Below are 23,998 nucleotides of genomic sequence, written 5' to 3' on the forward strand. Positions count from 1 at the left end.
CAGAGTGTGTGTAAGGGCCTGGGAATTCGTCAAAAATTCCATAGTGCTAATCATCCTCAGGCAGCGGGTTTGGTTGAAGGGTACAATGGTACCCTGAAGCTAAAACTCGCCAAGATCCAAGCTACGACTGGTCTATCATGGCCTGATGCCTTGCCTCTGGCTCTCCTATCGACCAGAGCGACCGTACACTCTCGAGTAGGGCCTAGCCCATATGAGATTGTGTTCGCCGCCCTGCGAATATTTGGGGAGTCCCGAGGCCGAGGGCTTTTGATAGTCTTGAGTATCCAATGTTAATTGATTACCTGCATGATTTGACCACTAAACTACGGTTAATCCATCAACAGGTCTTTGAAGCTCTACCGGCGCAGACAGAGGGTCCTGGACACCAGCTCCGGCAAGGGGACTGGGTTGTTACCCGAAATTTCGGTCGGAAACGTAACTTGGAGCCAAGATTTGTCGGACCCTTTCAAGTCTTGTTGACGAGGACAGCGGTTCGACTGGAGGGCCGGAAGAACTGGGTCCATGCCAGCCACACAAACAAGGTACCGATCCCCTTACCAACGGACGGTTGGGTGAGGACTGGGATTTCGGCCACAGAAACTGAGACTCCTTTGCACTTTGTGCCGTTTAGCGACGCTCAACTTGTGGGGGAGGATTTGTCACTGCCAAACCCACATGTGGAGCCATCAGTAGCAGAGAACCCAAGGTCTGACTCGTTGTCCACTCCATCGAACACTGTTGCGCCAGCTGAACAATTGTTTGTAGAGCAAACTCGACCTGGAAGAAGTCGATACTTTCTTCGTTCAAGGACTAATAAAAATTAGTAGTATATTTGTTTTTTTGGATGTTACGAATATTATGGACAATTATATCCTTTCTTTTTGAGTTCTTATGTGCTTTTCCACTGCTAAGAGATTTGTAATAAAACTGAACGTTTCGAGGAAACCTCTCCATCCGGGTTACCGTAGGGCCGTGCGGGTACTCCTTTCTGTTTAGCAGGTTTCTGACGTTAGGTCGGTTACTTTTGTCGATTTCTGGGAACTCCTGGGGATTGACAATCGCTACTCAGAACGAAGTGCGTCAAGTACGTCACGTTTGTAGAGGATGGCATTCTCTAAGCTGTTGGAAGTAGAAAGGATGTCGGCGCAGAGGTTAGAGCTATGGAGGGTTGTACGAACAAAATGTTTTCTGTTTCAGGTGTTTCTACTGTTCCTGACCGTATCTATGTTATTGGTGGGTGGAGTGTATTTTGGAGTACCGTTGTTATTACCTTCTGTTTCACCTACCTTTTCTCCTAAACTAAGTTCCCTCACCACTGTCTCCCCACATTCCTTTCATCCTTTGCCTCAACATGAGCAGGTTAGACGTGCGGAATTCATGAATAATTCCTTTGTTCAACTCCTACATCAGCATCAGTTGGTGGTGAATACTACCAATTGTTGGGTATGTGGGTTAATGCCACATACCATGGATAGGGGTATCCCGTATTTGGTCCTTCCTTACAGCTCCCAGGGTTCAGCTTGAGCATTCCAAACTATGTTCCGTAGTGCACTAGATTCCTACCCCAGTCGAGAGCCACGGTCTGTCAATTTTGGTCCTGGGCCGTATCACAAGCCTTTGGCGATAGCAATAGCGGATCTGGATAGAGATGTTTTTGATGCATCACTCATTCCAGATGAAGAAGTGCAGGCCTATAAGGATCTGAGCGAGGCTGAGTATAGTACGTCAGTGGGTGATAGACAGCTTAAGAGCTCGTCCCCAATATGGATTGTACCACACCTTGGTAATTTCTGCTTGAAAGGCCTGGGTCGAAATCCGAGAGCACAACTTGGGAACAGTGCTTGCACTGATACGTATGTTCTACCGATGCTCTCCTCCCCTGTTTTTCTGACTGCTAAGGGCACTTATTTTGTATGTTATGAACGCGCATATACATGGTTACCCAGCGATTTTTCAGGTACCTGTTATATTGCGAATCTTTTACCACCGACTTTCACGGTTGCTTCAGACTACCACAAAACTAGAGTCGTGAGAGGCGTTATTAGCAAAGAGGATACTGCTGGTCAAGAAGCAGGAGACTTCTTTAAGGGTTTCTTGCCGTTTTGGGGACCTATGGTTAATAGTAGGAACCTAAGACAGTTGACCCGTGTAGTTGAGTCGACTGCTAATATTACTGCAAATGCCCTTGGTAATTTAACAGCTGAACTACAGGCGGATAGACTCATGACGTTGCAGAACCGTATGGTTCTAGACGTTGTTCTTGCAGATAGAGGGGGTGTGTGTAAAGTTATCCATTCGAGTTGTTGCATTTTTATTCCTGACAATGCTCCAACTGTTTACCAAGCCATCTCGAAGTTGCACAAGATTTCCGAGTCCATACACGTGGACGAAGGTAATTGGACGCTCCTAGGATGGTTTTGGGGCCTGATGTCAACCTGGGGTTGGAAGATTCTAATGATCGTAGGGGTTGTTGTAACGTTTCTGTTCACGTGTTGTCTTTGTGTACAGTGTGGTCCTGCCTTATGTGGCCTATGTGCAACAACGTGTATAAGGCAGCCATCTGTTACCAAGGAGACGTTGATGAATAGAATGATGTTCCAGCAGCAGTTGAACGATCTGATGAATATTGACATAGATTCCGATCTTGACTAGTGCTTGCCTACATGAGGGCAAAAGGAGCGTCTGAGGTTCCGTGTGAGACGGGACGGCACTTTTGAGTGGTGACGAATATGGATGAGTTTGGTATCTACGAACCGCAAATGACGAGTATAGTGGGTGTACGCAGTTTCGCTATGCAACCACGTATGGTTCGTCTTATTTTTGGGTTTGTTCATCCGAACCCTCGGGTTCCATTTTAGATACAGCATCCATTTTGTTTCTTGCCCTCAGGTAGCCAGCGAACGGACTTTGTCCGCCTCGTGACCCTGGGACTCCCAAGCTTACACGAGGGACACGTGTTTCTTTGAGGTGACTTTTACGATGAGGGGAATGACACGACTAAGGCAGATGGCCCCGCTCGAGGCTCATCTTGCCGCGCTGGTCTATTGTTTCAGCCATGCATACATTAGACACGAGGTCTTTGACCCCTCTATCAAGTTTCCTTTATTGCTCCTAACACTCTTTTCTAACCTGTTGTGCATCCTTGTCCTTTCCTTGCATCTGTTTTTCGTCCTTCCTCTTAATGTGTTTACGGTTAGGATGAAATGTGTTTATTGCAGAGGAGATATGTTTTTACAGTTGGGAACCGGCAAGACTGTTGTAATTGTGTTCCGGCCTCCTGAAACATGAACGCGACCCTTTTGAAGTTTATTGTGGGAACTGAGTTGTAACCTTTGTTCGCCATACTGTGCTATGGCAAAAACTTGTATAAAAGGACCGATCCACTTCTACAAATTTGAAGCAGTCTCCGAGAACCTACACGTTGTGTACTTCTTGTGACCTCTGTATCCCTGCAGTAAATAAACGCTGATCTCTGACGTCGCTGGAAGTGTCCCGTGTCTCTGTGTTTAGTACGCCAGAACAGGTAACCCACGAAGGTTTCAGGTGTTGTTCCCTGGCACCGCTGGGTCTTAAGAATAACCCAGTCCTTCAGTGACGGACCCCATCATGGTAACGAGAGGGACTAGAAAAGGCTGTCCGCTGTCTCCCATTTTATACGTTCTGGTAGCTGAGCCCCCAGAGTGCGCATTAAGAGAATATCATAGTCCCAAAGGTGTCAGTTTTCCGAGTTATAAGATTAAAGTGTCTACCTACGCAGATGACACGTTGTTATACATCCGCGACCCAGAGGTCAATCTCTCCTCAGTCCTCCGGGAAGTAGTACACTTTGGTGCGCTGTCAGGCTTGCGGGTTAAGTGGGCCAAGTCCATAATATTCCCACATACTCCGGTCACAACGCATTTTGAGCCGGATTTCCCGTTGCAATGGTCCACTGATTCGATACGGTACCTGGGTATCTGCCTACACAGGGACTCGGAGACTGTGTTCAGAAAAAATTACGGCACTGCCGTAAGCCGACTGGAGGATGACGTAGAGGCCTGGATTAGGTTACCGTTGTCTCTACTTGGCAGAATTTCTATCATGAAGATGGTGGTCCTGCCCTGATTCCTGTTCCTCTTCACGAATATACCCATAGTTCTGCCACATTCCTTTTTTCAAAGAGTCAAACAAGCATTAGTAAAATTAGCCTGGGCGGGTAAACAAGCGAGGGTGCAATGGCGGATACGTGCGCCAGACTTAAAGCTGTACGACAGGGCTGCGCAGGGCGCTCAGGCTTACTATTGGATCCATGGCTTGCCAGATATCCCGTTTCTCTGTATGGAAAAACTATTCCGGCCACGCTATTTGAACCCGCTGACCGTAGGACGGGGCTTTTAGACTCCACTAATTCAACTTGCCATGCTTGGCATAATTTATTGCAATTACAAGTGGGGGCACTGTGTACTCCCCGGTTATGCCTATTGAGTGGACATTATGGCTGGCACCATGTAGAGATGGTGGGGTAATACGGGCTTTGCAAACCTTGAACATAACCACAGCGGGGGATTTATTTCAGGATGGCACATTTAAAACTTAGGAGGAAGTGGGGACCACGGCAGGTGCTAACACCATGCTGCAACAGTTTCAGTTTCACAGAGTCAGGAGGGCACTCCATGGGATGTTGGGACATGACCTACAGGAACCCCCCGAGATGCTAGAATTGTCCTATGTCATTAAAGCTAAGTCGCCACGCAATATGGTGTCTAACATCTATGCGCTTGCAATGTCACACAGAGCGAATCAATAAACTAAAGCCCGGCTGGCCTGGCGGTGAATGTCTTGCCATTGTGCAGCATTCCGTCCATCATCTTGTGTGTTTTGCTGTTCACCCTATGTGGGAAGGGTATGCCCAGACGTGGGTCCCGTGCTCACTACGCCACTGGAATCAAGCTATTCTGGCTGATGACGGCTGATAGCCAGAAACCGGTCCTAGGATGCTTGATTCCGGTCCAAGGAAGACATGGCTTGGCAGTTCGGGCTGGACTGTTCCCATGAGGCACAGGGTCAAGACTGATTTGCATATGGCCATGTCTAAACTGGGGTGGTGTAGTGGGCAAAAGAACGATGGATTTAACCCAGATCTCTTGACTGGGGGAGAATGTCTGCACTGTCAGCATTCCGTCCATCATTTGTTTGTTGTAACGCTTTTCACCCTAAGTGGGATGGGTATTCCCAGACGTGGGACCCGTGCTCACGACGCCACCGGAGTCAAGCTATCCTGGCTGATGACGGCTGATAGCCAGAAACCGGTCCTAGGATGCTTGATTCCGGTCCAGGGAAGACATGGCTTGGTAGTTCGGGCTGGATTGTTCCCATGAGGCACAGGGTCAAGACTGATTTGCATATGGCCATGTCTAAACTGGGGTGGTGTAGTGGGCAAAAGAACGATGGATTTAACCCAGATCTGTGACTGGGGGTGAATGTTTTGCCATTGTGCAGCATTCCGTCCATCATCTTGTGTGTTTTGCTAGCAATGAGATGTGCAACATAACATAGATGATGCTATGTGGACCTATTGTTGAACTAGCACCCGACGCATTTCATTACACGGAAGGCACAGGCTGATCCACTTTAAGTATGTGAACAGAGTGTACTACACACCAGAAAGATTACACAAGTATGGTCTGAGGGCTATCCAGGCATGCAATAGATGTCATGCACAAAACGCTGATTTTATCCACCTAGCGTGGCATTGCCCGGGAGTTTATAAATACTGGGAGTCGATCTTTCTAGAATTGGGGATGATTGTTGACACAGAACTCGCTCCAGACCCAGCCCTGGCCCTTCTGGGGTATGCTAAACAGTTGCCTAAGACAATACGCAGGCTGGGGGACATGGGTCTTCTCATAGGTAAGCAGAGGGTTGTAATATGCTGGTCTAAGGGCCCTATACCCACAGTGACACAATGCGCGCACAATATGCTTTATTGTAGCACACAAACAGAGAATTTCACTGACTTGCTCCCCCCTCGGAGTAGACCTAAGAACTTCTGGAGGCTCTATACTACGTATTTGTTCGCTAGAGATTCACACGAAGGCGAGGACTCCCCCACTGAACCGGATGACACTTAGATCCGCTCTCAGCGGACTATAATGAGCAGCAAAACCCTGATTATCTCGCCAATAGGGCAATTTGATACCTGGGGAGCAGCGTCAATACAGACATATGAGTATGCGGATCCAACGACTGTACACCTGACGGGTAGCCAGTCACACCGACACTAAAACAGACAAAAGACCACCTAATGTTTCATAATATTGTGTTATTTAATGACCATCGCATGTTGAATAGGCCTTGCATTGGTAGTTTTGATGTACACCAAGAACGCAGTGTACACACGTGCTCGCAAATTCTATGGCTAATGTTTGCTGCCTGCCCGCTGGGTTGTTGGCTTGATAGCTGTGTTTCTTATTGTTTATTGACAAGCTGCCGGCCCCAGAGTTGTAGGCGAGAAGCTGTGTGAGACTGTGGTTCTTTTCAATAACAAAAAAAAAAAAAAAGAAGTTTGTTACCTGCATTGCTGTGGCTGGAGGATGAAGACCCAGACACTGAAGTGAGGAAGATGGAGAGAGGGCTACATCTAGAAATGAAGTGAAACCTTTGTTAGCAAGGGGCTGCTGATTAGACGTCCTGAAGCACTGCCCCTTAGTAGGGGTGAGGGGTGATCACTCCTGAGAACACCAGAACCCATGGGTGTTCAACTTTGCAGACATTAGGCACCAGGACAGGAATGGATGTGGGGCGAAGTGACGTGTGAGGCGTGAGAGAGATCAGGGTACACGCTGGAATATCGCATGGTTGCTGATGTCAGGCATCCTGCATGTCACATGGAACAGCTTACAAATGAGGAATGGTGCATTTTGGGTAGTATTAGAGCTTGACCCACTCTGTTTTAAATTCTGTGCCCCTGCTAACAACAAGCCCTGGTAGTAAGCAAGGTAACTCCAACTCAGTGGGTAAAGTATCTGCTGCAGACATCTGAGTCTGATCTGCCAATGTGTTTCGTTCCTTTTGATTACAGATCTTCTTCAGGGCTTTAAATACGACAAAAACAAAGCATAATGTACATGCCTAGACAAGTCTAAAATTATACAATTTCATGAGAATTCATCACAATTCCTCAACAAAGTAAAAAAGACCATCAACATTAAATGAGTGACATGAACGTGACAGGTTGGCTGTCATGTTTGTTCTAATCAAGAACACATTTTAATTGCCCCTTCGGCTTCTTGTTTTTGGATTACATTTGAAAGTGTGAATTTTCCCAGTTGCATTTTAAGATTATTCCTCTAAAAGGTTTGCACCTGAATCTGGGACTGAGTAATCTGAGGTGTGCTCGACTCTCTTTCCCTTTCCTGTGTCTTTTTGGCCAGAGCTGTCTATATTGAGCAGTACTGATGCCTGTCTTTATAGCATCTGGCAGCATTTAACTGTTTTTGTTTGTTCACAGTATCAGGTAATTACCAGGCTATAGGTTATACACTTTGTTACATTGCAGCAGATCGAACATGTCAGAATTTATCAAGGAAAAAGGCTAAATATTTACCGGGAAAAGCAGATTTTGGGGCAGTAGGCTCCAAATTCTGAATGTTCCCCAAAAAGTTATATTAGGTGACAATTATTGCAAATGAGAAGTCGCAAACACTGCGGTGCTGATTTTATCAGGTGCAATAACTACTGCACCTAAAAGGGGCTGCTCGTGATCAGGTGCTCAGCCTTAGACCCCAGCAGGGCTCTCTCAGCCTCTCATCCTTGTGAAGCAGATATTATTAGCTGTTATGATGAGTATTAGGTGTGATGTAATCTTACAGTGGACTTGATGTAATGTGATGTTTGTTTAACACGCTTTAACAATTATGTGTTATCTCAGTTCTCTGGTATTAGCTTGTCTGTGGTTGTGGGTTTGCCAGAGTGATAGGGTCTAGGAAATTAGGATCTGCTTTCATGGTCACCCCCACTTTTTGCTGGTGTTATGCTGTTTTCTGACTAGTCTGACTGGGATCCTGCTAACCAGGTCCCCAGTCACTGTGCTTTCCCCGTAAATTTGACTATGGTAAGTACTTTGGTACCTTCTTAATTGGCTACTCGTGTACCCTTTTAAGCCCCTAGTATATGGTACTAGGGTACCCAGGGCATAGGTGCACCAGGGGTCTCCCATGGGCTGCACCATGTATTCCAGGCTGCACAGGTAACATTCCGACCCCAGCCTTTTGATTTTATAGTTTTAAAAAACCTGTGATTCAGTTTTAAAAACCTTGTATTGTGAGATTGTTGTAATTGACCTGCACGCGCACTGTTGCCTCATTTGTGCTGAAAGTTGATCTATGCACTCGCAACTAATGTCACACTCTGTGCTGTGCTGCTCAATACCTACCTGACATGCCTGTGAAGGTAGCACCCGGTCCCCGGTCCGCCGCGGCTTGTGCCGTTTGTGTGGAGGGATTATAGGGCTAATTTTTCACACTTCCTGTCTGCGTCTAGTGACTTACGGTCAGGTTGGCGGTCTAGCGGCCGCATCCTCCCTGTTAGAAATGGGGTTCTCTAGTTGGCAATGGCTGGCCACTGTCCAAGTAGGGACCCTTCTTCCTAAGTCAGAGTAAGAGGGCTACACCCTTTGACAACCCCTGCTCAACCCTGTGGTAATGTAGCACGAGCAGCTAGGCTTATCTCAGAGGCAGTGTGTGAAGCATTTATGACCATACACAGTAACACAGTGAAGAACACTACAAAGGGACACCACACAAGTAGTTATCAAAAATAAGTATATTTATATATATTTATATAGACTTAACACAAGACCAATAACAGTAAAGATTCACAATACTAGAAAAATAGGGTTACTCTTAAAATGCTGCAAAAATAGTTCAAGGTGTGCAAAGAGGAGTTCAGTTCAAGGCAGTGGTCTCTGCGACCCTTTTACTCACAAAATACCTGGATTCTGTAGCAAAGCAACCAAAATGTCGCTAAGGAGTTGTAGCGATGATTTTCCTTATGCTAACCAGCAATGCGTTGAATCCTTGCCGCAAGGGAGGATGATGCACTGGATTTGTGTGCAGGACAAAGCGACAAACTTCTACACGCTAAGCCGGCGATGCGATGAAATCCTTGCCGCGAAGGGAGGATGATGCGGCGAGCCGGTTGCGTGTGCGATCTTGTTGCATTCTCCAGTTTGAGCCAGTTCAGGGAACCCTTGCCTACCGCTCTGGTGCGAAATTGGACAAAGGACATGGGAGTAACCTCACCTCTGTCCAGCCCCTACTCTGGAAGGAATCCCTGAATCATCCCAACCACTTCCCTACGGAACTTAAGGGCTTACCTATGGGTGGCTCCTCAGATTCGTCATGGGACAAGATTGAGATCCAAAACCATGTCACTCTTTGAACGTCTGGGCACTTTGGACTTCGCTGGAATTCGCCTGGAACTGAGACAGCACCAAGGAAGACTCCTGCTGTTCCTGGCCTCGTCGTCCTGCCAGTCTTTCTTCATCATCTGTGTCTTTGCTCCATCCAGGTTTTGTTCCAGGCCTGTGGGCATCAAGGACACCCAAAGTAATCTCCCTTAGAGTGAAGGAGTCACTCCCCTGCATCTGCAGGCACCACAATGAAGCTGTCCGGTCTGCTGCTCCTAAGCTCCTACGGACTCCGAAAGGTTCAGCAACACAGCTGTTGGTTCTGCTACTCTCTTGAGGCCTCTACTGTCTTCTCAGCAAGTTTGAGTCCAGTATCCCTCATTTGAATCGCTGGAACAGAACTCCTGTGCACTGCATCGACTTGCTGTTGCCAAGGCTTGTTGACTATGTCCTCCAGAGACTTTGAGCTTCAAGAAGCTCCAGCATCTCTTCCTACCAAGGTCTTTGTCCTCACCACATCCTCTGCACTGTGGGCCTGCATCTTTGGTGAGCTGCTAGAGGTCCTCTTACGACTCCTGTGCCCTCGACCTGTGGGTCCTCTTGAGGGTCTTCTTTGGCTTCAGTGGGTTCCCCTACTTGCTTGGGGCCTGCTCTGACTTACCTGCATTTGGTAAGTCCCCTGGACCTTGCTGGTCGCAACACTGCACCTTCTTTGTTTCCCCCGTCTGTTGCTGCTGCCAAGATTTGTTGGTGCTCCCGCCAGACACCGACCCCCTGGTACTCGATTTCTGACGTGAGACAGCTCGTGAATGGCTCTGGGTCTTCCACAGCGTCGCCTGGTCCTCACAGCTGAAGCGACAAGGTCACCGTCAACTCTCCTGCATCTTCCGTCATCGGTGGCCATTGGTCTTCCGTGCCTCCTGGTCACTCCCGAGTGGTATAGACTCTGTCCCCTCTGCTTGCAGGTACTCCTCTTCAAGAATACACCCTTACAATAGAGCGAAGAAAGTAACATAAGAAATTCAGAGTAGCCTGGTAGTAGGAGACAATAATTAAATTAAATATACATTAATGGAGAGCCTCACTATGGTCTAATCCTTACAGAGAATAGAAGCTGAGGGACACACGGATTACAGCGCAGTGAGGCGCGTTGACTTTATCTCTCCTCAGCCCTTCGACTGAACCCCTCCCTGTTGGTGCCAGGGTGGGTAATGATCCCCAAGGGTTGTAAAATGACCACAGGCTCTGCCCAGGGCTCTGCAGGGCCCCCTCCAAACTCAATTACTGATGGTCGCCCCTTTTGGTGGAAGGTATCGCCCTGTTTTGGGCTGCTGATGGCTGTTCTCCCCTGGATTGCTCCTATATTTGGTGAATGTTGACTTTTCATCTTGCCCTACAGCTGGTCCTGGTTCTCTCCTGCTTGTAAGACATTTATAATGCATGAGTATTGTGAGGAGGCTCGCGGCGTTTAAAGACCCTGGGAGGTACGGGGCTGTAACACTCTGCTAAGGATGTATGACGTTACAACGCATACTATTACAACGCAAACCTTTACAACGCATTTTTTACAACGCACAATCCATTACAACGCATGACATTACAACGCAGGACACTACAACGCATTTTTAAAAACTACCTTTACAACGCATATCCATTACAACGCATACTACCTTTACAACGCATACCATTACAACGCATAATATTTAATTGCATTTAAGGTAAGTATTAGATAGTATAGGGTTAAAAATTACTATTCTAACTCCAGGGGGTGCAACAGTAGGGTAAGTGTTGGATAGTATAGGGGTAAAAATTACTATTCTAACTCCAGGGGGTGCAACAGTAGGGAAAGTGTTGGATAGTATAGGGGTAAAAATTACTATTCTAACTCCAGGGGGTGCAACAGTAGGGTAAGTGTTGGATAGTATAGGGGTAAAAATTACTATTCTAACTCCAGGGGGTGCAACAGTAGGGTAAGTGTTGGATAGTATAGGGGTAAAAATTACTATTCTAACTCCAGGGGGTGCAACAGTAGGGTAAGTGTTGGATAGTATAGGGGTAAAAATTACTATTCTAACTCCAGGGGGTGCAACAGTAGGGAAAGTGTTGGATAGTATAGGGGTAAAAATTACTATTCTAACTCCAGGGGGTGCAACAGTAGGGTAAGTGTTGGATAGTATAGGGGTAAAAATTACTATTCTAACTCCAGGGGGTGCAACAGTAGGGTAAGTGTTGGATAGTATAGGGGTAAAAATTACTATTCTAACTCCAGGGGGTGCAACAGTAGGGTAAGTGTTGGATAGTATAGGGGTAAAAATTACTATTCTAACTCCAGGGGGTGCAACAGTAGGGAAAGTGTTGGATAGTATAGGGGTAAAAATTACTATTCTAACTCCAGGGGGTGCAACAGTAGGGTAAGTGTTGGATAGTATAGGGGTAAAAATTACTATTCTAACTCCAGGGGGTGCAACAGTAGGGAAAGTGTTGGATAGTATATTACTATATTATGCGTTGTAATGTTATGCGTTGTAATGGTAGTATGCGTTGTAATGGAATGCGTTGTAAAGGTAGTATTTAAAAATGCGTTGTAGTGTCCTGCGTTGTAATGTCATGCGTTGTAATGGATTGTGCGTTGTAAAAAATGCGTTGTAAAGGTAGTGCGTTGTAAAAGTTGCGTTGTAAAGGTTGTTCCCCCTCTGCTAACAATGCCACTGTGAAGCTAGATCCCCCTTAAATGCTCCTGTGTGGTTCTCCAGGCAGCAAGGTTGGATTCCAACCCCCCGCTTCCAAATTAAGTTCCACAAATATTGAAAAGAAGAGTGGGACCCAATAACCTTATGGGATCTCCATAAAAAACGTTTTTTGAAGACCCTCACCAGCTATGTTCGGTCTGTGGTATGTGTTTCCGCCACTGACATGCTGGTAGCTGACAGCTTCATCATCCGGTCTTTATTTCTCCACCAGGAGAGTAGCTGCCAGGATCAGGGAGACGTTGTGGGGTCTTCATAGCCAACATGGTTTGTGAGGGTTAGGGATAAGATTAAAAACATGCCCCATGGTAGGTGCGCCTAGGGTTATATCAGGTGTTCCTCACATCATACAGATATTCGAGGTCTGCATGTTTCAGCCATGCTCGCACCCCAGTGGGTCGGGGGCTTCATCAGGACCATAATAATGAGTGGATCCCTTTTAAACAGCCAAGTGGAACACTTGTCTGGGATTTCTAGTCCGGGCTTTAACTGTGTGCACTCAGCAGAAAGATTATATTTATTTTCTGAAACAAAAAGGTACAAAAAGGAGACATACAATGTCTTCATCAACTTATTTCACATATAACTTTGTAATGCGCCCAATGAAAAGTTCACATTTTATTAGATCTATTTTGCTCAATTGTATTTAAAATTATGCGACGCTAAATTGGTAAAAACAAAACATCTGTTTCTAAATTAGTACTACAAGAGGAAAATCCCAGAATCACAAGGGGATTATTCACAGAGATGCAAATATACCGAACTTAGAAATACTCTGAAATGTGTGTCACTATCTATCAATTAGTGGGCGGCCCAAGTTCAAAAATCAGCGTCATGTAAGACTCAGGTGATCTCACAATGGTGCTGAACACGATCAAGCAAGAAATGTGCAGGTCATGGTCACAGACCCCACCCACATTCACGAGATACTCTATAGAAAGAGAAAAAGCTCTGCAGTTAACACTTAGGAACTGTAGCCATCGGCTCCCATATTTACGAGACACGACCACCGACGACAATCCCTTCCTTCCTGGGACATGGCAGCGCCGGTTCCTTATCCTGGCGTGTAGCGCTCCGATGGACCCCGCAGTTCCAGTTACTTATCCATCATCTCATTTGAATTAGACAATCACAGTTAATATGCAGAGCTTCATTACATTAATGATTTAGATATGCGGAGCTTAAGGGATTCGCCACATATCACGTCGTTTTAGCCCAAGTGCGGAGCGGAGCTTGGAGCAGGGGTAGCTTTAGCTGTTAGTCTAGGCCACAGTCCCGGACACTCTCTGCGTCCACGATAGTCTCGAGCTGTGGACCCCCGATTCATGCTGAGGTATTCTTGGACATAAAGATGCTGACCCGGTCTTACCTTGAATCTGTTGGAGTACACCCGAAGGTCACAGTTGAAAGGTTGTCCCTTCTAAGCAGGGGACATCTGAGTGAAATCGAGGGTTCAACCCTCCACATGCGAGACTGTTCAGCTGTATGGTTTCGGATGTCGATGACCTCCATAATGGACGCCTGGCCTTTTACCCAGCACGATAGCTCAGGGGGTCCATGTGCCTACTGCTGAGGTATGTGTCTAAGGTCACACGTTCAATGACAGCAACACAGCTGAAGTAGTTAGAATGTATGTGTAACCCTCGGGCCTCAAGTTCCAATAACTGGAAGATGGCACAACGGGTTTAAGTGCCTACTACTGAGATGTATGTATGTGTGCGTGTAACACTTAGGTTAACGGTTCCCGACAGAGGAAGGTAGCCCAAACGGTCAGTGTGCCTGTTCATGACACATATTTAACCCTCCAGTCACAGGTTCCAAGCACATGAAAAGCGCTCAATAGGTGAGTGTCCTTGTCATAAAGATCTTTGTACAACATTCCTATCCCACCGGCATTTCCAAAAATCAGAGCACAGTATACAGTAGGTTTTTTTTTTTTTGGGGGGGGGGGGGGGGGGGGGAGGGAATAAAGTCAAATAAACTACCCAGCAACTTTCAGACCCCAAATATGATGGCAGGGTTACCCGTCTCGGCAGTAGTTCTGAGAGGGAATCTGGCTCGGCCACCTTCTGCAGGAGCTCTCACCAGAGAGGCCTGTGGACCGGGCGCTAAGCTGCAGGTGGAGGAGGGACAGCTTCCGGTAGTCTCTCAAAGGAGCGGCCACCAGAGGACGAAGAGGCACCTGTGAGAGACTGCAGCCTTGTCACCTGTGCGAGCCAGAATTGGGAGAGGGGAGACACGTGAAGGAGATTGGGAGCATTGGAGGGATGCACATGGGGGCAGAGCAGTGAGATTGCTGCAGCCTGGACAGTGAGCACAGCGGCACCTGATGGGTTCTCTCTTCCCGCTCAATTCATCGCACTTGGCTACGATACCCTGTCCAGTGCCCCCTCAGTTTTTTAGGTCGAGCCTAGCGCAGCGCGCATGCACTGCTCTAGGGGAGTTTTCTTGTGAGCACTCCGTGTGGGTCTGACTCCTCCCACACATTGGATTGGCCTTTTCTGGTGTCTTTCAATAATGAAAGCACGCAAATGGCCAAAGGCTGTGCATAATCCACCTCCTTTCCAATGTGTCACTCCTGCTGGGTTTTTCTCTAGGGAGCGAGCAGCAGCGCGCAGGGTGGCAGATGCATTCATGGTGGGTCAGGGTACACGCAACATGCCGTGCTTTCGCTTTTGCTTGTTTCCGTTAGTTGCGGTCCGCATGTAATGCAACACTCTCATGGGAGAGGAAGGGTGCTGCAGAAGCGAACAGCAGCAATTGAGGCACATGCTATATGCGTGCAACACAAAAAACAGGTAATTGTTCAAGATACCACGCAGATGTTGGCGCTAAATGTCGATCAAAACAAAACAGTGCCCTTTCTTTGGTGCTTTGTAGCAAGTTATATTTGCCCTCAGCCCCTTAATACCCGCTCCTGAACTGCAGACCCGTGTCCACTCTTCACTGCTTGATGTGCAGTGCTTTTTTGTGACAATGGCACCAAAATCAATGTGCTCTAATTACACTCAGAGACAAATAAAAGACTCACAGGTGCCCTTCAGAAAATCCATTTCACAGAAAGAGAAACCCCAAGTGGTAGAAGGGTCAGCAGCAACATGGACACCTCGCACCGACTGTACTCTGAAAAAGCAGATTCGGGGTGTTCTGCGGTCTTTGTTCATGTTGATTCCTCGCTAACTATGGCTAGAATTTCCAGTCCAGACATTGCCGCATCCCGGGCATTCTGTTTCAGAGCAGCCAAAGAGCTGCATGCTTGCGTCCGAGAGCCCTGATCCCACAGGCACATGAACCAGGCTTACAGAAGGTAGATGCCAAGGATTCCGTGAGCTCCACTGGCCTCATATACACAGACACACAAATATCGTGGACGGATCCAGGCTGTTTTTAAATCAACTTTGTAATTCAGATCGGTGACCACATGCACACTGTTATCAACATATTAACTTGAACAATATGGCCTGGGCAGAAAGGCCGCTTCTTTTAGCCAGAAGGCAAGAGGGTGAGGCCAACAGTTGTTCCTTCGGCACAGAAGATTTATGTGTCATGCCCAGAGTATTTGCCTAGGCAGAGCATTTGTGAGTGAGTTCAACTAATATTGATTGAGCACGTGTCCAGATCCTCTGTGGGCAGCACTAGGCTGCCTTTGTAAATGGGGGCGGATTGGCTTTTAAGCGTCTTGTTTACTCGGGTCGTTCGGTTGTACAGAATGTCTTCTTGGTTATATATTAGCAAAAATACTTATAACTCTTTTTTAAAATATCTTTTCAAAATGCTACACAGCAGCCACTCTACTCTACAACATAGCTTAAAGATATTGGCAAAGCCAATAGCTCTGGCTAAACGCTTATAAGGTCCCAAAGGTCCCAAAGGCGAGACCTATTGGCTATGCCAATGCTTGTTTCTCACTATTGCTTCACAGCATTTCAGTTCTCCCTCCACCTTTCACCCTCTTTCTACTCATACTTTTTCATCTCTCCTAACAGGCCTGATCTTTTTTAGCCAGTTTCTCCAACTCTCTACTTCTCCGCCCCCATCGCAGCCAAGGTCATTGTTTCTCGTCCTTTGTCAGTCCTCACTCTGCTGCAGTGATTCGCTCATTTACTTCCTCTTTTATTCTGCCCCCCTCTCTCTTTCTCTTCCCCCGTATATCCCCTCCCTCACATGTCTCAGGTCGTCTTTATCCCTTGTCACTTTCACCCACAACCCTATCTCTCCCCCCCTTAGCCTGTCCTCTCTCCGCCCTTGCTCTTTATTTCATTCTCCCAGTCTCCACCTTCCTCTTGTTCCTTTTCTCAACCTCTCTTCAATCGCTCTTCATTTTTTTTTCTCGCCTTTTTTCTTCTGGTCTATGACACCTTTTCTCTCCCTTTATTCTATTTTTACTCCCCCATCCTTTTTACTCACATTCTCTCCTTTCATCTCTCTCATTACCCCTCCCCATGCCTTCTCAGTTGCCCATTTTCACTCGTCCTCTCCTCAGTCCCCTCTTTATTCTGTCGCTCTCTCCTTTTGCTCTCACTGCACACTTTCCTCCTTTTCTTCTCCCTCTTCATGGACCATGTTGGTCGTCCTTTCTCTCCCTCTCTCCAGTCCCTGTTCTAGCCCATGTTTAGTCTGGGTCTCCCTTTCTCTTTGTCCCATTCACGCTCTCATTTTGCAAGGTTCCTTCCTCCGTTGCACTTGGGATGGTTTATGTGTAGGTGTTTGTGTTTGCATGGGAGGGCGGGCCGAAGTTGTTTTGTTTCCCTCCGTGTGGCTCCCAGTATATGTTTGTACGTACAGGTATTTGTGATTGTGGCTGCAGAATCATCTGAGTTTATGTATATTGTGTTGATGTGTATGTGGATGTCTGTGTGAAGTGTGCTTGCACGTTGGCTGTGTGAGTTTGGGTGTTTCTAATTTTTTTTAAACAGATTTTCATTTTCCTGGAAGTATGGTGGTATCCATGTTTCTCTTAGTGTGTCTGTGTGTGTGTAGTTGGTTGTAGCAATATCTACATTTGTCAGCATTTATTCGCTGCGTTGGTGTGTGTGTTCTACTGTCTATTTGGTGGTTTTTGTCGGTGTTTGAATTGCATGTTTGATGTGTTACTGTGTTTCAGTTAGTGTATGTGCGTATCCTTGTTTGTTGCTGCGCATCTACACGTGGCAATGTTGGAATCATTTTCTATGCTGGTCTGTACTTTTGTAACTGTTTCTATTTCTTCCTGTTTGTGGCCATCTGTCCGTGTGTGTGTGTCGGATACACAAAGTTGCCGTGGGTCTACTTATGTGCGCTAGCCTGTGTATCTGGGTGTGCTTAAGTGAGAGAGTGAGACATTGTTGTGTGTACATGTTCTTCCGTTTGTTGATGCTTCTACATTTGTTATTTGCGTTTCACTGGTTTTCTGAATGGAATTGTTTTCCTCCCTATTTTCTGCCTGTGTGTGTCTGCTTTGCTGAAAGTGTTTGCATGTATGTGTGTGTAGAGCTGCGTGTTTTGCTGAGAGTTTGTATATGTTGGTTGGCTGGTTTGTTCACCCTGCTTAAGTGTGTGTTTGTGTGAGGGGTGTGCTTGGCCTCTTTTTATACCCGTTGTCATCTACAGACCTCAAATTGGACACTTGAGGCCCGGACATTTAAGATTCTGGCATACTGCTGGAGTCCCATCAGACTTGGCCAGGTAACATTAACGTTAGGGGTTTGCTTGGTTAACAGCAATACTTTTTACATAAGGTACAAAGAGTAATGAGAACCCGGACACGTGGTGTCTTCTCAACATGCAGCAAAAATAGTTATTCTGGAAGTGAAAACAACCTTTGGGGTTAAAATGCAATTTCTATTCTGATGGCAGTCCTTCTAATGGTTTGTTGCTTAAATAGGCACAGTTGCAACATTTGTGCCCCAAAAGATGCTTGTTTATGCAGGAAGCAAATTAATTATGACACCCCTGAAATTGATATCACATGAACAGACCTGACATTATAGATTATTAATATGTCATCACCAGGCCAACACGTAGCGCTGTCACGGATGGAGATGCCGTCATTAATAGTCCTTATTAGCAGTCGGCAAGCACGGGCAAAACCAGCCTCATTGCAGTAATGTAGTGCATTGCTAAATGCTTATAAGGTCCCAAAGGCGAGGCCGATTGCATTGCAAATGCTTGTTATTTTTATTTCAACCCTGCACTCGTAGAGTACATGCTGCCTCTTTTGTTGATCTCTGCCGTTTTTTGAACCCACCCCGACCTCCTCCTACCCCCTTCCTGCTCTCCCGTGTTTTCAATCCCCCTCACCCCACCTCCTCACGCCTCATTCTTGCTTTCTTTCATTTATATTGCTCAACTGCTCACTAAGCTAAGACTTACAAAAAAAACCTTAATAAAAACCACATAGGTGAATCCTAATGCATTTACCAATGCTTGTTATTACGTTGTGTAAAGCAGATGATTTAGCCTTAGAACGCTTGTGGCATTTCTTATTCATGCCTCAGTACCTTTCTTTGCACCTTATAGGCATTATCGAATCAATTTTGAAAAATAAATCTATTTGGTCACTGTGATAAAAATCTAAATATTGTAAGAAACGTTACATGTTAGAAATAAAGTTGGTATATAAGCGCTACTCTTCGTGTGTATGCAGCGTAAGGACGCGATTGCGGTGCTTTACGCGAGCATGCTCCGTGGCGCTCTGAAGGGATGTTTTAACCCCCTTTCTCCGTTAGGACAGTTTCTGTATAACATTACAGCACCAGACAACTGCTGCAGAGTCTTGGATTGTAAACAGGGTCATTTGCGTGTTCTTTGAGTTTGGTGATCGCAGTCTGTTCCTGCACTGGGGCCATGATTGTAATGGTGCAGAAGGTGCAGTGGCACCAGGCTCAAAAGCTCCAGGCACCCCACTAAACACCTAATATTGCTATATTTTACTACTAAACAGGCAGTCACAAGTGCAGTTAAATTGCAGGCAATAGTCATGCCCCAATGTTTCAAAGGCCTCAAAGGAATGAAGGTCCTAGCTCAGCAGAGAATCCAAAAGTGAAAGTAGAAAGTCTGAGTCGCTGTGATATCTCTCTGCAGACCCCGCTATCTCTACAGAGGAAAACCCTCCCCCTGGAGCCCAGAAAATACTCACAGCCCCTCACTCACCTCTCCATGGAAGTAAACACAGTGGCGGCATATCTAGTGTCTGCACTCCAAGCCCTGGGGAGCCTAAGTGGACAGGCAGGACATGAGAAGCCTCGGTGGACGGGAGGACCGGGGGAGCCCGGATGGATGGGCAGGCCAGGGGAGTCTGGGTGGACGGGCAGGCTATGGTCAGCCTTGGTGGACAGGCAGACCATGGTGAGTCTCGGTGGACGGGCAGGCCATGGGGAGCCTCTGTGGATGGGCAGGCCATGGGGAGCCTTGATAGACAGGCATGCCAGGGAGCCTAGGTGGACGGACAGTGTTAGACCTGGCACATTGGCGTGGGTCTCCCTTCCTTGTCGCTGTTGCCTCATATGTTTTTGCTGGTGTTAGTTGCTCAGGGCACCGTGCCACTGCTATCCAGTGCCACAGTGCAAGTGCTCCCTATTGTAAATGAATGTATGAATTTGTGATTCCATGATTGGTTGGTTTGGCTTACCCGTCAGACCCTAGTACAGTGCACCAGGAGTGCTCAGGGCTTGTAAATCCAAATACTGCTGGTGGGCTTGCAGCACTGGTTGTGCCACCCACAGAAGCAGCCTGTAAAAGTGTGTCTAAGGTCTGCTATTGCAGAGCCTGCGTTCAGTCTGGTACTGTCATGCTGACTAGGCAAGTGCACCCACTTGCCAGTCCCTAAACCTTCCCTTTTCTTCATAACAGACGCCCCTATGGTAGGCCCAAGGGCAGGGTGCATTGTAAGGATAAGGTAGGACATGTCCTGGTGTGTGTGGCATGTTCTAATAGTGAATTACACCCATTTTCGTTTTTCACTATTGCAAGGCTACCTGTTCTCCATAGGCCAGAATGGGCAGTTTGGTTATTACATCTTATAATCTTAACTAACTCAGGGAACATGGTAGAAATTCGAATTTAGTATGCCTGAACTCAGAATGATAAAATACATCTTTTAGTGAAGTTGGTTTTAATATTCTGTGTTTGAAAATACCACTTTTAGAAAGTAGGTATTTTCTTGTCAAACCTGCCTCTGCTAGGCTGTGTATTCCCTGTCTGGAGTTTGAGTGACAGGGCTGGGGAACTCCAGGAGACAGGGTGAGGTGTCCCAATGGTGAATGAGATCTGCATCTAGATGGGTGGGAGGAGTTGCACCTGGGACCTGAATAGGGCTGTGCCTTCCCTCCACAATGCTGGCTCCACCTCCTGTGGTGCGTCTGATGTCTCTGCCCTGCACTGTGAAAGGAAAGAAGGTGTCAGGTAAACAAAGTGCTCCAGGACTGACCAGAACCGGTTTGAACAAGGCAAAGGCCCCTCTGCCTTCAGAGGACAAAGGAGAGGAACCAAGAAGAAACTGAGGAGAGACTATCCCTGAAACAGGGGGGTGGGGGGGGGGGGGGTTGGCCTGCAGGGGTTGCCTACTGCCAAAGAGAGGAGAAAGGAACTTTGTGTGTAATTTTGCTCAACTTGTGAAGGGTCTCCAAGGGCTTGGAAAAGAGCTTGCCTCCTGCTGAAGTCTCAGGAACAACAGACTTCACCCCCCAGCTCCCTAGAGTTCTTTGGAAGTGCCTGCTGCTGTTGTTGGGCCTTCTGAGAGACTGCGTGTCGCAAGGAGCTGGAAGCGCGACTCAGCGTGCCACCGTCGGAACTGTTGTCGCATCGCGTAAAGTGTGTTGCCACTGCAGCATCGAGCTGAAGCGTCTCGCATCATCCAGGAAGTGTCTTGCAACACCGAAGAAGCGTGGCGCCATCGCAGCCATCGTAGCTGACGCATTGCACCACATCAAGAGAAGAGTCTCGCATCGAGGAAGAAGCGTGTCGCCATTGCAGTTGACGCATTGCACCGCATCAAAAAAAGCACCTCGCATACACGGAGAAGCGTGCCGCTGTCGGAGCCGCTGCAGCATCGCGTACAGACGTGTCGCCGCTGCAGCATCGCATTGAGCGGAAGCGTCTCGCAACATCGGAGAAGAGTGCCGCTGCCAAGGCCGCTGTCGTCGCATCACGTAAAGTGTGTCGCAGCTGAAGCATCGAATCTAGTCTTCTTGCAACATCGGAGAAGCGTGCCGCATCTGGAAGATCTTCACGTCTTTACTTCTTTGCACCAAAATCTTCAACTCATCAACATCATTGCAACACTCAATGCCCTGCGTGTAACATCTAAAAGGTACATTGACTTAAAGTGTCGCATTTAAGAACTTAAGAGAACTAAGCAAAATTCTACCATCTAAAGTAACAGTATTGTGTATTTTTGTCTTTTAATGGTCTTGTGGTAAATCTATATAAAGAAAACTTATTTTTTTATATAAAACCTGTGTGGTGTCCATCTGTAGTGTTGTCACTGGATTACTGTATGCGTTCACAAATGCTTTACACACTGCCTCTGAGATAAGCCTGTCTACTCGTGCCAAGCGACCAAGGGGGTGAGCAGGGGTTATTTTAGGAGTGTACCCCCTTACCCCGACTAAAGGAGAGGGTCCCTATTTGTCACAAGTGCCTACTTGTGCCAACTAGAGACCCCCAAGTCTAACGGGCAGGCCATGGAGAGCCTCGGTCGGTGGACGGGAAGGCCATGGGGAGCCTCGGTCCGTGGACGGGAAGGCCATGGGGAGGGGAGAGTTGTGCAGCAGTCCAATAGGTGCAGCCATGACAGGGGGGGCAAGCAGGGGGTTGGGGCGGGGGGAGAGCTGTGCTGCAGTCCGAGGGGTGCATTCAGGGCAAGGGGCAAGCAGGGGGGCCAGGGTGGAGGGGAGAGCTGTCCTGCAGTCTGAGGGGTAAAGCTAGGACAGGGGAAATGCAGAGGGGGCCGGGGTGGAGGGGAGAACTGTACTGTAGTCAGAGGGGTGCAGAGCAGTCCGAGGGATGCAGCCGTCCTGCAGTCCGAGGGGTGCAGCCAGGACACAGGGGCAAGCAGGGGGTGTGGGCTGTGTTCAGGGCAGGTAGGCACTTCACACGTCCCTACAGAAGGTTGCACCACAGACCACAAGTAGGAGGCAGGGGTGGGCCAGAGGGAGGGAGTGGAGTTGACAAGAGGAAGCAGGAGGTGGGGGTTAGGGGAAGAGGAAGTAACTGAGCACATTTTGACAAGATGCTGCCAACCAATTCCTGTCTCGAGAGGAGCTGCGCCACAAAAGTACATAATCAATTCTAAATTCCTGATGCCTAATTATCTACAAAATCTCAGTACATTTCTTCGTATGATACATTTTCCCAAAAACTATAAACACAAATGTGAAACACAACGAAAGCCTGCCTATATACCACACTAATAAATGATTATTACATTCATGTACCTGCCTATATAACAATCTACTTCCCCTTGTACAACCGACCAACAAAAAGGTGGGAACAACTCAAAAATAGTTCCCATTAAAACCATTTTATATTGAAATATTCATCAGGCATATTTGAGACTTCTAATGAATCACGCATAGCCCTGTAATCTGCTGGGACCTTCTTGATACTTGCCAGAATCTCATCCTGCTCTTAAGTCCAATGGTCCTGTTCTATATGGTAACAATGAATACATAAAAGTTTGGTAGGAGATGGACCGCCTCTTTTCCCAATCAACTCATATTACCATCATAGGTCTTATGTCTCACATTTAATCCTTAATCTGACGATTATAATATTAGGAAGTGTATCACTTCTTTCCTTACCCCATCTGTTTAGTATATCACTGGTGTAAGTTACATGTGAAAAAAACTGGATTTTAATATCGCCCATAATATTGATTTTAAAATTACATTACTATCTAGTTTATTTATCTGGTTAACTCCCCTAAAATCTGACTAATGCTGATGTGCCATCATAAGTGATCATAGAGTTCCTTATAAAAGACAAACCCACAAGGAAAAGAGCATCTATCTGTGAAAAGAAACCAACTATTAGGAATATCCTATACGAGGCTGAGGTCTGCTACCTTAGATACCCGCCTCCTCCTAACACAATCACCTCACCTCATATTACCGGTCAAGTATCCTTCGTGAGTCACATCAATTGAAATTCAGTCTTCATAAATCTTATTATTACTTCTTCATCACCTGTAAAGAATAAGGAAACAGCCTATTCAGGCCTCCTGCCGCTTTTCAGTATGTAAATTAGTTATTCCACTTCTAACTCACTCACCTCCATGAATTCAATCTTGTCGCGCTATCATCCAAAAACATCCCATCTCTTTTCAACGTCTGTGGTTTTATATCAATAGCCTCCCATCTGTATATAAAATATAAAAAAATAAATATAACCCTTCTCACTCTACTTATTACTACGCCCCACCTCGAGTATTACACAGCCCCTTCTTTCAGAAAAGCTCTGCACCTCTCTCCTGGTTGAAGGCTAGCGTTCTCCGTGTATCCTTCTTCCTTGACAGCTTGGCCAGATACATCCCGCTGCAAATGCTCGTCGGGAACATTACCATTTTTAAACATCTATCGGTCAATCACTATTCCACAAATTCAAGTCCTTGCTACAACACATAGCTCCACCCATGCGCTCATCTCCGTCCGCAACCCAGTATATCCGGTATTTTATCCGTGTGCAGCCGGAAATAACAGTCCTTTTCCCCCAGCCTCTTCCTTCAACCAATCCCTTCACCACGTCAAAGCCGTCTACCAGTTTCCTCTCTGGTCCGCTGCTAGTAGTGATTCCCGATGCTGTTTCTCACCCACCCAATAGCGTTCAAGATAACTTCTCTACCGCCTCCAATCAGCTGTCAAGTCACTCCAACTGTCTCCTCTGT

At 46.9% G+C, this 23,998-nt stretch overlaps 1 long non-coding RNA gene across 1 annotated transcript in view; it reads right to left on the minus strand.

The window, feature by feature from the left end:
• Positions 1–23,780, minus strand: part of LOC146822409 (uncharacterized) — a 111,247-nt gene extending 87,467 nt beyond the window's left edge. The window contains exons 1-3 of the long non-coding RNA XR_014962835.1: positions 23,578–23,780; positions 23,386–23,472; positions 23,217–23,300 (exon numbers count right to left, since the gene is read on the minus strand). This is a non-coding gene — a long non-coding RNA (uncharacterized LOC146822409). The remainder of the gene's footprint in view (positions 1–23,216; positions 23,301–23,385; positions 23,473–23,577) is intronic.
• Positions 23,781–23,998: the final 218 nt, after the last annotated feature.

Source organism: Triturus cristatus, chromosome 6 (assembly GCF_964204655.1).
Source record: "Triturus cristatus chromosome 6, aTriCri1.1, whole genome shotgun sequence".
In the NCBI taxonomy this organism is placed as follows: domain Eukaryota; kingdom Metazoa; phylum Chordata; class Amphibia; order Caudata; family Salamandridae; genus Triturus; species Triturus cristatus.